Source organism: Mustela nivalis (assembly GCF_964662115.1).
Source record: "Mustela nivalis genome assembly, chromosome: 13".
NCBI lineage: Eukaryota > Metazoa > Chordata > Mammalia > Carnivora > Mustelidae > Mustela > Mustela nivalis.
This window is the reverse complement of record NC_139032.1, coordinates 9,617,977-9,631,744: the sequence shown is the minus strand read 5'-3', so window position 1 is coordinate 9,631,744 and position 13,768 is coordinate 9,617,977. Positions and strand designations below refer to the sequence as shown.

The following is a 13,768-nucleotide window of genomic DNA, read 5'->3' as shown; positions in this document are numbered from 1 at the left end:
CTCTCTGCCTGCCTCTCTGCCTACTTGTGATCTCTTTCTCTGTCAAATAAATAAATAAAATCTTAAAAAAAAAAAAAAAAAAGAATGACATAGCTTCTAGGAATTTATTTTGCAAACCAAAGCCTGTAATTTTAGGAACAATGGAATATTAAAAGGGAAGAGTTCTGGGAAATTGAGGACATATGGTCAGCAGAGAGATATTAAAAACAAAAACAAAAACAAAAACAAAAAAAAAAAACAACTTAGCTAGGAGTTAGGAAACTTGATTTCTAGTCCTTCCTCTGTCTGTGACCTTGAGCTGTGGTGGCGCCCTTGTAGGCTTCGGTTCCTCTGATCTGTAAAACTAGGGTGCTTGACCCCAGTGTTTCATAACTGGGTGAGGTTTAAAAAAAGAAAAAAGATTTATTTATATATTTTACAGAAGCAGCTTGAGAGAGTTCACACGTGCATGGGGAGGGGGTGGGGAAAGGCAGAGAACCCAAGCAGACTCCCTCCTGAGTACGGAGCCAAGATCCCCACTCAATCCCGAGATCATGACTCGAGTTGAAATCAAGAGTCAGATGCTTCATGGACTTGGCCACCTGGGTGCCCCACTGGGATGAGTGTTTAAAGTTCCCCGGGAACATTCACGAAGGTGGAATATTTGTTTTGTTTCCTGCTGAGTTTCCAAGGCAGAGAAGAGTACTTGGTACAAGGTACGGACTTAGTGTTTTTTAAAGGAACAGATAAAAGTTTATGAACATTCACAGGCCTGGCTACACTCCAGAATCGTCATAGAGCGTGTGTTGTTATTTGCCAGGTTTAGCACATAAACACTCAAGACATCCAGCGAAGTCTCAATTTCAGATAAACGGTGACATTTTTTTGAGCATTCCTATGTGGTGTGCAGTGTTAGGTGTCAGCCTTCATGGAAAGATCACCAGGTAAGGCTAGTGCCTCGGCTGATGGTTAGGGCCCGAGAACTGCACTTGAAACTGGCCCAGATTTCAGAATCAGACAGATAATCTTGGTGTGAGTCTCTGCCTCGATTGTGTAATTTTTTTTTTAAGATTTTATTTATTTATTTGACAGATAGAGAGCACAAATAGGCAGAGAGGGAGAAGCAGACTCCCTGCCAAGCAGTCCCGATTTGGGACTCAATCCCAAGACCCTGGGATCACAACCTGAGCTGAAGGCAGCCACTTACCCGACTGAGCCACCCAGGTGTCCCTAGAAACACCTATTTAATGTTGAGTACATATTATGTACCAAAGACTGACCTAAGTGCTGGGACTCCTCAGCGAACACAATAGCGGTCAGTGAATAAAACAGATGCAAATCCTTGCTTTTGTGGAGATGGCATCCTGGGATAGGAAGAAAAATGTAAGCGCCCCAAATAAGTGAATTATGTAGGATGTGGACTGAGTTCTATGGGAAAGGACCACAGGGGAAGGAAGGCAGGACCAAGGATGGGGGGCTGGTCATTTTAGGCAGCAGGGTAAGAGTGGGCCTCTCCTGCAAGGTGGCATTTGGGAAATGGAGGTGATAGAGGGAACCCAGCTGGTCTGAGGGGATGAGAAGAACTTGGAGCACAAAAGACCGAAGGCAGTCACATGCCAACAGTGGTCCAGGAACAACGGGGAGCCCAGTGTAGCCACTAGAGAAGGAAGACAGTGGGAAGAGAGAAGACCCAGGTGACTGATCTGGTCTTAATCCAAGACTCCATAAACATCACTGTGAATCTGTGTCTTAACTGATTTTCTCTGTACTTGCAGGGACATCTTCAACTACCCACTTGGAATGATGGCTCTTAATTTGTAAAGAATGGTTAGGTTAGAGATTTACCCCACAAAACTATAACTGGAGAAGGAGCACAGCTTAGCGAAGATAGATGTGCTTTCCTCCATAGATCTGAGTTCCTATTCTGATGTCCTTGCTAGCTGTGTGCCCTTGGGGGAGTTGCTTAACCTCTCTGTGCTTCAAGTTCCATCTCTAAAGTGAGGTGCCTAAAACTGCCTCCTTTGAAGGCGTGAGGGCTGTAGAGAGGGTCCATGGACAATCTTAATATAGTGCTTGGTCCCTAGGAAGTACTAACTAAATACTGTTTTTATTTCTTGAAAACTATAATCAGGAGAATTGGGTATTTTGACATATCTATTTCGGTGTATACTCAGAATGCATATTTAATAGCCTAAACGTGTATTTGAGCAAAAATGGACTTTGAGCCAACCTCGGAGACGGTCCCTCGTGATCCTGTGTCTGAGGATTCAGCCCCATGTGTGACCCCTCCCACCTTGTATCAGCGTTCGTTGATGTGACCATAGACCGTGGCAGAGGTGATGACATGTCACTTTTTTTTATTTTTTATTTTTTATTTTTTATTTTTAAGATTTTATTTATTTGACAGAGAGAGATCACAAGCAGGCAGAGAGGCAGGCAGAGAGAGAGGAGGAAGCAGGCTCCCTGCCGAGCAGAGAGCCCAATGTGGGACTCGATCCCAGGACCCTGAGATCATGACCTGAGCCGAAGGCAGTGGCTTAACCCACTGAGCCACCCAGGCGCCCGACATGTCACTATTTTAGAAGAAATATTTAATTAAAATTTTTTTCCTCTAACGATAATTAGATTATAAAAGGCATTGCAACTTTGGTCTGGATACTGCTCTCTTTCTCACTTAGTCATCACTTGCTCTGGGGGGAAGCCAGCTCTTGTGTCCTGAGCAGCCCCATGGAGACGCGTCCCCTGTGGAGGGGTCTGCGTGACAAGGTACTGAGTCCTTTCGCCAATAATCGTGCAGGTCAGAGCCTTTTGGGGAATGGACCTGCTGGGCGTGGTCAACAGCGGCCCTCGCTGACATGTGACCGCACCTTCAGAGAGCCCCTGAGCCAGACCCATCAAGCTAAGCAACCCCCAGATTCCCGAACCACAGAAGCCGGGTGAGAGGACAAATATTTGTTCTCTCAAGCCTCTAAGTTTTGCGATAACTTGTTTATGCAGAGACATATCATTAATACAGTTGTTTACACACACATATATTTTTCTAATTAACTTTTGATTATAAAGGATTTACCGGACCTAAACCTATTTCTCTCATCTTTCAACATCGCCCCTGGTCCTGGGTAAGTCTACAAGCATTTATTTTTTTACATAGCTGTTATCAAGGTAAAACAATGTATATATGTCCATGGGTATTTTGATTTTTTTTCCTCCTCAGGGTCATTTCATTGGTACCAAGAGATTGCAACATTCTTAGATTCTTACTGGCTCTATGGCGTTCTTTGTTATGCCAGGTCCCCTGGAGGTCCCCAGCTCCATGGTTCCCTATTAGAGGCCATAGTGAGTTACAATAAAAGTAGTGCCCATGAGCCAGGCAATGTCCTGAGAGTTCCTGAGACTAGGTCGCTGCTCTCAGGTACGAGAAAGATGGGCAACACGGAGGGGCAAGTCCTCCCCAGGGGTACAGAATATGGTAGGTATCAGACATGAACTCTTGCGTTGGTTAGGGGAGTGCCTTGTCCTTGAAGCTGACCCTAAGATTGTGGGTGCAAAGGAGCTGGGTGAATGTCATTGTTAAGACAACAAGAATCACTTTCTAGAATTCTGTGTGCTTCCTGGAGAAATACGGAAGCGACAGTAGACAATAAAACCTTGGGGGGGATAAAAGAATCTTTGCCTTGACTCCAAGTCCCAAAGCAGGATTTCAGGGAGGGTATCCCTGAACTAAAGCCACTGTCCCCCAGCGCTGTGTGTCTGCCTCCCCCTCTCAGCAGTCTCCTCCCCTCCTTGGCTGTGCTTTGTCAGACCCCACCATTGTGGCTGGAAGAAAACAAGTTGACTGAGCCCTTCTTTGTTGAAATGCAGCACAATGTCACACATACCGGGTCTCTTCTGAATATAGCATTCATGACAGGGCTCCTACGTAACCAGATCCTACAAGCAGGGAACACCATTTCTCCAGCTTGGTCGGTTCTGGGGCTCATCGTCTGACTTTCCCAACCTTCCCGATGAGATTTGGTGGGAGATCATGGGGTCGACAAGCCATTTTCACCTTTAAAAAAAAAAAAAAAAATAAGGTGTGGTAAAGGGAGCTGCGCTTAGTGTAGCAAGAACATTAAACACAACCAACTCTAAATCATCAGTCTACTGAGGCAGGTGCAGCCCTGCCAGTGACGGCAAAGTCAACGCACTCCTTGAGTGACAAGCCTGAGGTGGCATTGACATCTGTGTTCCAAACTAGGTTCCAGCTGCGCTGACCATCATATGAACTTCCCTCCCTCCCCCTAGCACTCACGGAAGACGCCCTTCCCTGTTCTGCTGCACTCAGAGAACCTTCATTTTTTGTTAAAAGTCTGTCTGATGACAAAGCACCCAGGCTCAAAAGACGGCGGTTCCAGTTGTTTGAAAACTCCCGGGTTCGAGAATGGGGCTATGAGGTCAAGGTCAGAAGGTTACCAGGTCAGGACGGCCTTTCCAAAGGAGAAAAGGCTTCGGGGCCAATGACTTGGGGGCAGAGTTATCACTAATATGATTTAAAAAAAAAATGAGCAAACAAACCAAAATACCTCGGGCACCTGTGTACCTGTACACAGTGTGGCAACTGAAAGTGACGGGGTAGGGGGTGCGGTGAGTTCCAGCTCTGCACCTTTGCAGCCTGGGTTCAAATCCTGCCCTCACCACTTGGCGCTGTGGCTTCCTGTGGATACTTGAACCGCCCCGAACCTCTGTCTTCGTTTCTGCGATGTGAGTCATCATCACGCCTACCCCTCCAGACAGTGAGGTTCTCAGTAAGTGTTATCAATTATTAAAGTTATACTGTCTGAATTATGATAATATTTTATACTGCATTCAAGCCAAAATCTTTTACATCATGCTCAAGTTCGTACACGGGTCAGCTCCTCTAAGTTACAGGTAGGTTCTTCGGATTCTTCAAGTCTGTGTCCTTTATAGAGCTCTGAACCCGGCGCTCTGGGCACACTAGGCCCCCAGGAAATATTTGTCAAATAAGTCAATGTCCTAACTATAGGGAATCTGCAGGGACAGGCTTGGACACATAATCCCTCTAGTTAGGAACCTATGAGAATGTCACACACCTTTTGAATACTCTGTAAATATTTTCTGTGAGTAACAAGGATATAATGAAGATTATAGCTATGAATAAAGATTACTCACAGTTCCAATCTCCCGGATTAGGGTTACCTCCTTCAGCAATGTATAAAACATAGTCACACGGGGTCTCAGCTTACTGCAGACTAAACCCTGACTTACTTTACAAAACAAAACAAAGGAATCCATGTGTTCTTTACTTTTCAGACAGGTGTTCCCAGGAACCAGGAGTGCGGGGCTGTCATGTTAGAGGTGGAAATAACCTCTTTTCTTTCGAGATTTAGATAACAATTGTATGTTTTCTGACACCGTCAGCAGCTGGATTATTTTACATTCATTTCCTAAGCTTCGTAATGCTTAGAACTCAGTGGCAAACTCGTGAGGTCTGAGTTATGAGCTTTGGGACGTAGAAAGAAGCAGAGCTGGCTCTGCGGGCCATTCCCTTCTGCTCCTCTATTTTAGTTTTCTCCAACAAGGGAGGCTGAAGCACTGTTTTGGAAGAGACAACCACAAAGCCACCGGCAGGAGGTAAGTGTTCCAGAATGTGAGTCATGGACTAAGGTTTTGTAATATTAATAAATGTTCTTCAGCAAGAAGACTCCTTAGTGGTGGTAAGAACTGAGCCAGGAGGAGGAACACATTGTGTCCTTTAATAAAATCTAGAGCCTCCAAGCTTGGCCCTGGGAGAGAATCTGTTGTGGTGAATGCAGAGGTCTCTGCCGTGCAATACACAGCCACCCACCCCCCACCCCAGTTTACCTTTTCTTTCAGGGAGACTCACTTGTGCCCAGGTTTGCACACGTGCACACACATTCACTCACACACGTTCTTGCCACCATGACTTCTCTTTAATACTCTGACATGAAAACGGACAAAACACTTCCCGTCACATCTCTAAAATATTTGAGAATGACAAAAACTAAAAAAACAAAACAAAACAACAAAACCCTCAACAATAACAGTGGTATATATCCATCGTGGAAAAAGAAAAAGGAAATAAAGAAGGGTATGAGAAAGGAAATGACTTCCAGGGCCTGCCCCAATTCTGTCCCAAAGGACTCGTGTGACTTTGGTGACCTCTCATCTCAGAGTCTCCCTCGCTCTGTCCTGATTTATCTCCTTGCTGCCCTGGACCTTATCAGGCTTCAGTGCATGGGACATTCAGGGCGCCATAGTCCTTCCTGCAGCACCCCCCCCCCCCCCACCAGGCCCTTTCTGCTTCAACTCACACTTTGAGGCTCGATCCTTACTGTAAGGTGAGGTTGGTATTGTTCCCATCTTACAGATGGGGAGCTTGAGGCTCAGGGAGGTAAAAGAGTGGGTGTGGCTCCTTGCACACACTTTCTAGTATATGGCAGAGGACCAAGTATGGGACACGAAAGTCCACTTTGCAAATGATATATCGCAGAACCAGGACAGGTGCCCTTTAGCTGCAAAGCCCATATAACTTATGGTCATGTTTATTATTATTTTTTTAAGATTTTATTTAATTACTTGACAGACAGAGATCACCAGCAGGCAGAGAGGCAGACAGAGAGAGAGAGGGGAAGCAGGCTCCCTGCCGAGCAGAGATCCCAATGCAGGGCTCAATCCCAGGACCCTGAGATCATGACCTGAGCCGGAGGCAGAGGCTTAACCCACTGAGCCACCCAGGTGCCCCGATGGTGTTTATTATTAATATACTAGACAGCTTAACTGAGTCCTGAGGGAATGGGCATAGGAGACATTGGTTTCCCTGGGAAAGGAGAATAAAGAGGAGGCCCTAAACATGGGGACATTGTCAGTAAGACAGTCCTCATTATGACCCTCAAGTATAAAGTGCAGAGCCACAGACGTCATTGGGATGATAGAAAATAAATAATGTTTTATTTTTATTTTTTAAATTTAATTTAAATTTTTAAAAAGATTTATTTATTTATTTGACAGGAGAGATCACAAGTAGGCAGAGAGGCAGGCAGAGAGAGAGAGAAAGGGAAGCAGGCTAACCCACTGAGCCACCCAGGTGCCCCTAAATAATGTGTTTTAAAAGGGCCTGATGGAAATAGGTCATAATCTGAACAGTGACTGTATCTAGGTGATGGAACCATAAATGATTATTACTTCTAATTTATCCTTCCCATGTTTTTGCAGTTTTTTTCCCTGATAAGGGGCATGCATTACTTTTATTGTCTGAAAAACTGTTAAGTATTAGCTTATAACGTGTTAGCATATGTTTTATTGTAAAAACATTTGACTATCAAATTAAAAATGTATGTGCTTCAAAGGTCCCCATCAAGTGAAAAGACAACCCACAGAATGGGAGAAAATATTTACCAATCATATATTAGATAAAGGACTACTATTACTTATCAGATATAAGATCACTTATGACTCAACAATAGAAAGACACGCGACCCAATGTAAAAATGGGCAAAGGATTTGATCTGACATTTCTCCACAGCAGATACACAGATGGCCCATAAATGAAAAAGCCGCTCAGCATCTTTAGTCATTAGGGAAATGTGGATTAAAGCCATGAGATACCAATTCACACCCACTAGAATATGTATAATTAAAAAAAAATGGCAATGACTGTGGGTGAAGATTTGGAGAAATTGGAACCATCGTAATGGGAAGGTAAAGCAGTACGGCCACTGTGGAAAAGTGTGTCTGTTCCTTGAGAAGTTCATCATAGAGTTACCATATGGCCAAGAAATTCCACTCTTAGATATACACCCAAGAGAAAGGCAAACAAGGCAGTATAGAGGGAAAAAGTAGAAACAACACAAAATGTCCATCAGAGATGGATGCATGAACAAGATGTGGTTTTATCTACACAAGGGAATATTATTCAGCTTTGAAAAGGAAAACAGATGCAGGCTATAGCTTGGAAGCACTCTGCAAACATTAGGTGTAGGAAGCTAGACACAAAGGCTTTGTATTGTACGTCTCTACCTATGTGAAATGTTCACTATGGGCAAATTTGTAGAGATGGAAAGCAGATTAGTGGTTGCCCAGGGCTCAGTGCTGGGGGAAACTGAGGAGTGACTGCTGGTGGGTGTGGGGTTTCTTACTGGAATAGTAGGAGTGTTCTGGAATTAGCTAGGGGCAGTGGTTGCAGAACCCGGAATATAAAATCACCAATGGTAAACTTTAAGAATACATCTTACGATATGCAAATTGTATCTCAACAAAGAAATGACTAAAAGTGAAGTAAAATTTCAAATGGAAATCCACCAAAAAAAGGCGGGGAGGAAGAAAAAGAAAAGAAAAACCCAGAATCTGCCTTACTTTTTTTTTTTTTTAAAGGGAATTAACTGAGTTTTCTTTTTTTAATTTTTTTTAAAGATTTTTATTTTTTTATTTATTTGACAGCAGGCAGAGATAGGGAGGAAGGGAAGCAGGCTCCCCGCTGAGCAGAGAGCCCAATGTGGGACTCGATCCCAGGATCCTGGGATGGTGACCTGAGCTGAAGGCAGAGGCTTAACCCACTGAGCCACCCAGGTGCCCGAATCTGCCTTACTTTTGACGGATGAGGTTTGACTGCGTTTGAGGACCTGCGGAATAAATGTTCACTGACTACATGTAAAGAAGGAAAAACAAAGGGTGGAGAGAACTGTTGATGCAGGAGCCCCCTGCCTCTCATTCTCCCTCTTACTCCCTATCACCCCGGGGGATAAAGATTGTTTTCATAGAATGGTAGACGTTAGACAGAGAGAGGGTAGAGAAGATCTACGGAACCCATAACCCTTATTCTACCAATGAAGAAAGCGAGGCCCGGAAGGAAGAAGGGTTGCTCTCTGCCCCCGCCCCCATAGGGGCTGCAAAGGGGCGGATGGACTTTCCTTGCCCCACGTTATTTTTGAGCCGCTGTCTGCCCGTCCTTTTAACATTTCAGAGCCATCCGCTTCAGGAATTAGCAGGTGTGCTTTGCCTGAACACATAGAGAACACTGATCGTGCAGTCCCTCTGCCCCAAAGGCCAGCATTTTGCTTTTTGGGGTTTGAGGACTCTTCCCTGTAGCCTACTTGCAAAAATACGGGGACAAGGGTGCAGCGCCGCTGGGTGTGTTCTCCGCGGGAGAGCTCAGAAGCAGGGCCCCAGCCCCCTCCAGAAAACCAGTGACGGGACACTGGCGTTAATGGGGTTTTGCTTTTGGCCCTTCTTGGTTTTATAAAGCTGGCCCTCCCGTCCGCTTTATTCTCATTGCAAAGAAGACCCAAGCCACAGTCTCTGAGTCTCGGCGCCTGTGCTCGCCCCCAGCTGCGACGGCTCTGAGCGCAGCGTGTCTGGCTTCCTCGTCTGCTCTCCGCTCCCCAGGCGGGCGCTGCGCCTTCCCCGGAGTCCGCCGAGCACAGGCTCGCATCTGCACACGCTCGTGTCCCCCCCTCTCCACCGAGGGCTCCGTCCCGGCCCCACCCCCCGAGCCGGCCCGGGGAAAGGCGACGGGAGGTCCGCGGCCGCCCCCGTGCGCGTCCGGCTCGGGCACCTGCAGGAAAGCCGAGCCCCGCGCGCTCCCCTGGGGCCGGGAAACCACCCCACGCGCGCAGCTTCTGGGCGGAGGGCTGGGAGGGGGCAGTGAAGAGGCGCTGGCGGCGGGTATTAGCCGTGATCCCTCCCGGACGGGGACGAGAGGTGGGAACGGACTCCGGTTTCCCCCGGGTGGGGCGGACTTTTTCGCTCCCTGCGGGGAGAGGCAGGCACCCGTGGGCGGCAGGGGCGCGCCGGGCGGAGGGCGCCGCTCGGATCGCGGCGCTCGGGGCAGGGGCCGGCGGGCGGGGTGAGGCGGAGGTGCGCGAAGGTGCCTCGTGGGCCTGGTGGAGTCGGGGCGGCGCGCAGGCGCACTGGGGCCAGCCCGCCGGCCGGGTCCCGGGGTACAAAGAGGCGCGGCGCAAAGCCGGGGTTCCCGGAGGTGTCCCGAGCCGCCTGGGGAGCCCTCCCGCCCGGCCTCGGGGCGCCGCCACGGTCGTTTCCCGCGCCGCGGCCGAAGCTCGCCCGCCTCCCCGGACTCGGTGGCCCTGCGGCGGCGGCAGGGCCCGGAGCGCCGCAGTCCGTTTCGGGGTTTAATTCTGGCGCTCGCACGCGGGGCCGGCTCCGCCCTCTCCGCCCCGCCCCCTCCGCCGAGGTCCGGGAGCCGCGGCCGGGCGGGCGCCGCAGGTTGGGGAGCGCGCCCGGAGGTGAGTGAGCCGGGGCTGCGCCGCGCCCTGTGCCGCGCGGGGTGGGCGCGGGGCGCCCGGACCCCGACCCCCTGGCGCGGGCCGGCCAACTTGGCGCGCGCCGGGGGCGCTCGGCGGCCGTGGCGGTGGCGGAGGGCAGCCCCGCGGGCTCGCGCTCGCCCTGCCTCCCCCGGCCGCCTCGGGGCGGGCCTAGGGACGGGTCCGAGAGAGGTTGCTTGGCGCGCGCTGCGGCCGCGGGAAAGTCCGGGCTGGGGACGGGAGGGTGGCGGGCGCGTCGCGCGAGGGTCCCCCGGGCCCTGAACTAGCCCGGGACGGGGTGCCCGACCCTCCCCGAGGCGGCGCCGGCTGAAGTTCTCGGCTCGGCTCCGCAGGGGGACTGGCGGTCGACCTCTTTATCTCTGTGTCCCAGAGCGCCAGGTGGCCTCGGTCGCCCTCCGCCGACTCCGACATGGCTCCGGCCGGCTGGGGTCAGAGGGGTCGGGGGGGGGGGAAGGGCGGGGGAGCCGGGGCCTCCGGGACGCGACCCGGGCTACGGCGCGGTCGGCTTCTGGGCGGTCCGCGGCGTCAGGTCGGCGGAGGGTGCGAGCGCCCTTGAGCGGACTTGGCCCCCGACGTCCCCTCCGCGGGGCCACTCGGGCAGAAACCTACGGAATCCTGCGCTCCGTTTCAAGCCTGCCACCGCCCCCTGCTCACTCTGCCCCCTCCACCTGGGTCCCCGGGGAACTTTCGGAGGCAGCTTCTCTCGGGGTCCTGCGGGTCGGGGGGAGCGGCTCTGCACCGGGGTGACGGGTGAGGGCTTCGGCCGAGTTCGCGTTCCGATCAGTCTGTGGCGTCCCCCAGTGCTCGCTGTCTGCACCTCATGTCTGCGGGGTTCGTCTCGGCGTATTAATTAATGAAATACATCAGCACGACAGCCCTGAGACTAACAAGGAAGGGTAATCATCCAGTGTAATTGTGTAGTTGTGCAGTTTCTGGTCCCAACTTAATTCCACGCATCTCTGAGTTCGATGGAAATCAGAACCCCCTTCCTCTTTTTTTAGTTCGTGGGTTTAGTCAACTTGATTTTTAGGAGGTGCTCAGTTCATCGGCTAATGTTCCTTTCATCCAACTTTCTCTGCTAAGGAGTGGGGCACTGTCACGTTGTGTTTATTTTTAAAATTGAGATACGATAAACATGCCATCAATTTACCCTTGTAAACTGCTCAGTTCCATGGTTTTTCATATATTCACTAAGTTACACCGTTATCACGACTAGTTCCGGGACATTTTTATCACCCCCAAAAGAACCCCCGTCCCCATGAACAGTCTCCTCATTTCAACCTAGCCCAGCCTTCCTCCTTCATTTTAAGGAGGTTTTCCCAAGATAGAGATAGAATTAGACACGGAGAGATTATTAACTTCAGACTTTCTTCAGTTAATGGATTTGGGGGAAGGTGCTGCTGATGAGGCAGTTGAAGAATAAGTGGGGGCTGTCTCAGGTGAGATTAGTGTCTAAGGATGCAGGAGAATTGCCCCGTGGGGGAATGATGGCCTCCTTCAAACACAATCACAGGAGGGATGCATTTTATCCCCTGGGGGGCACAAGGGTGCTTTGGGGGCACTTTGTCAAGTGCATGAACCCTTCTAGTTGAAGTTCCAGCAAAAGTGAGTTCTGTTTTGTGTGTGTGTGTGTGTGTGTGTGTGTGTGTGTGTTTCGGGGAGGGGGGGTGGAGATGATAGAGCAGAAAAGGAGCAATGTTTAAAAAATAGTTTTGTTTTAAATCATCCAAACCGGCCCCCAAAGAAATAAACCACAGGGAAATGGCCCCTGGAATCGATACAGTCAAGACCTAGATTCATTTTGTGAGAGTCAGTATTTGCTCACTCATAGTACCACGAGCTGATGTGCTCTTGCCTTAGCCCCCTCGTCCAGAGGAGGAGAAGGAGGGTGGCCAGGGGTGTAGCTGGAGAAAATTCAAGGAATGGAGGAGGAGGTAGGTGAAGGGCTGACAGGGGCTGTGCAGATGGGAGGGGAGGCCTGTAGGGTATGAGGGTTCAGAAGCAGCAAGGGGGAATCTCAGGGAAAAATTACAGACACGTCACTCAGGCATTTGCTGGACTATTTGTGCATGTTGTAAAAGTCTCCTTTTAGAGTTGCAGCCGCCCAAATGACAGCCACCTTCATACTTCTGCCCTGCAGTCAAAGAAGCTAGGTTGGTTTCGAATGTTTCGGGACATTTTATGCCTCTGTTGCATAGGTGACTTCGCTTATAATCTCTATTGTTTTGTTTTGTCTTGTTTTTAAGTAATTGTTAAACTATATAACACCTACCAGTTGTAAATGTCTAATATGACGCATTTTCACAGTGAACATAAACTTGTAACTTGCATTGAGATCAAGGCACAGGAGGTTGCCAGACTGCAGAAGACCCCTTCTGCTCTTTTCCCATTCCTTTTTCATCCCACGGTAACCACTGTCCCAACCCATAGATCAGTTTTGGCTGTTCTCATGCTCTGTGGGCAGGGTATCCTCTAGTACATGTTGTTTGTGTGTTTTTCAATCTGGCTTCTTTCTGTCAAAATCACGCTGGTGAGATACAGCCATGTCGCGTGTGGCTCTGATCCAGTCATTATCTTTGCTGTCCAATATTCCATTGTGTGACTGTGCCCCCGAGTAATTTATCCATTCTAGGGTTGATGGGCATCTACATGGTTTCCACGTTTTATCCATGGCCAGCAGTGTGGCTGTGAACATTCTAGCACACTTCTTGATACAACTGTGCACATTTGTTTAGGGTCTGTTCTCAGATGCGGCACTGTGAGTTCTAGACTGTTCAGTTTAGAAGACTGTGCCAAACAGATTTCCAAGCGGTCGTTTGGTCAATACTCTACTAGCAGCATGTGAGAGTTCTGTCCTGTGTTAAACTGCAAGAACGATAAATCTACAGAGTTTCACAAATGGGCGAAGGGTAACCCGTATGTGTCCCAGTCTAGCAGATGGATTTTTCTAGTTGTGTGCACTTCTAGTGTTTTCCATGGTGGCTTCTGTTTGTATGATATCCTGATAGTCAATTTGGTATTTTGTTTGTCTTAATATTGTTTCAATCTCCGTAACTTTCTAATTCCTGCACACATCCACAATCCCATGGACAGGCTTCCATTTAATAGTGCCCCCAGCATTAGAAATGAGTATTACTTTTTTTGGACTTGAACTGGTGTATATTGCTAAAGAAGCCATCTTTGTGCATATATCTCCCCCCCCCCCCCTTTTGGGATCATTTCATAAACTAGAGTCTTTGTTTTTTATGGCTCTGGTCCTGTTGTTAAAGTACCACCGGCAGACCTCAGCTGTCCTTGAATCTAGTATAGAATTAAAGTAACCTATAAATTGCTAATATGTTACCCACAAAAAAGCATCTGCCTAATGGTTTAAATTGCTTTCAAAGTAACGGTGAAGTTGACCCCGATACCTGCTTTTTAAGTAGTGTAAATGGGACTGTTGTAATTTCATTTGCCAGTCACCTATGATTTTTCTTTATGTGATGCTTTTT

At 48.8% G+C, this 13,768-nt stretch overlaps 1 protein-coding gene across 4 annotated transcripts in view; it reads left to right on the top strand.

Annotated features, from left to right (window-relative positions):
* Positions 1–9,623: 9,623 nt before the first annotated feature.
* Positions 9,624–13,768, top strand: part of KANK1 (KN motif and ankyrin repeat domains 1) — a 195,250-nt gene continuing 191,105 nt past the window's right edge. Inside the window, exon 1 of one of the 4 annotated variants that reach the window (XM_082696619.1) lies at positions 9,624–9,696. The gene's annotated coding sequence lies outside the window, so the exon portion shown is untranslated. Of the gene's footprint in view, positions 9,697–9,847; positions 10,239–13,768 lie in introns of those variants that run through there. The other 3 variants (XM_082696625.1, XM_082696614.1, XM_082696624.1) reach the window with 3 other exon arrangements.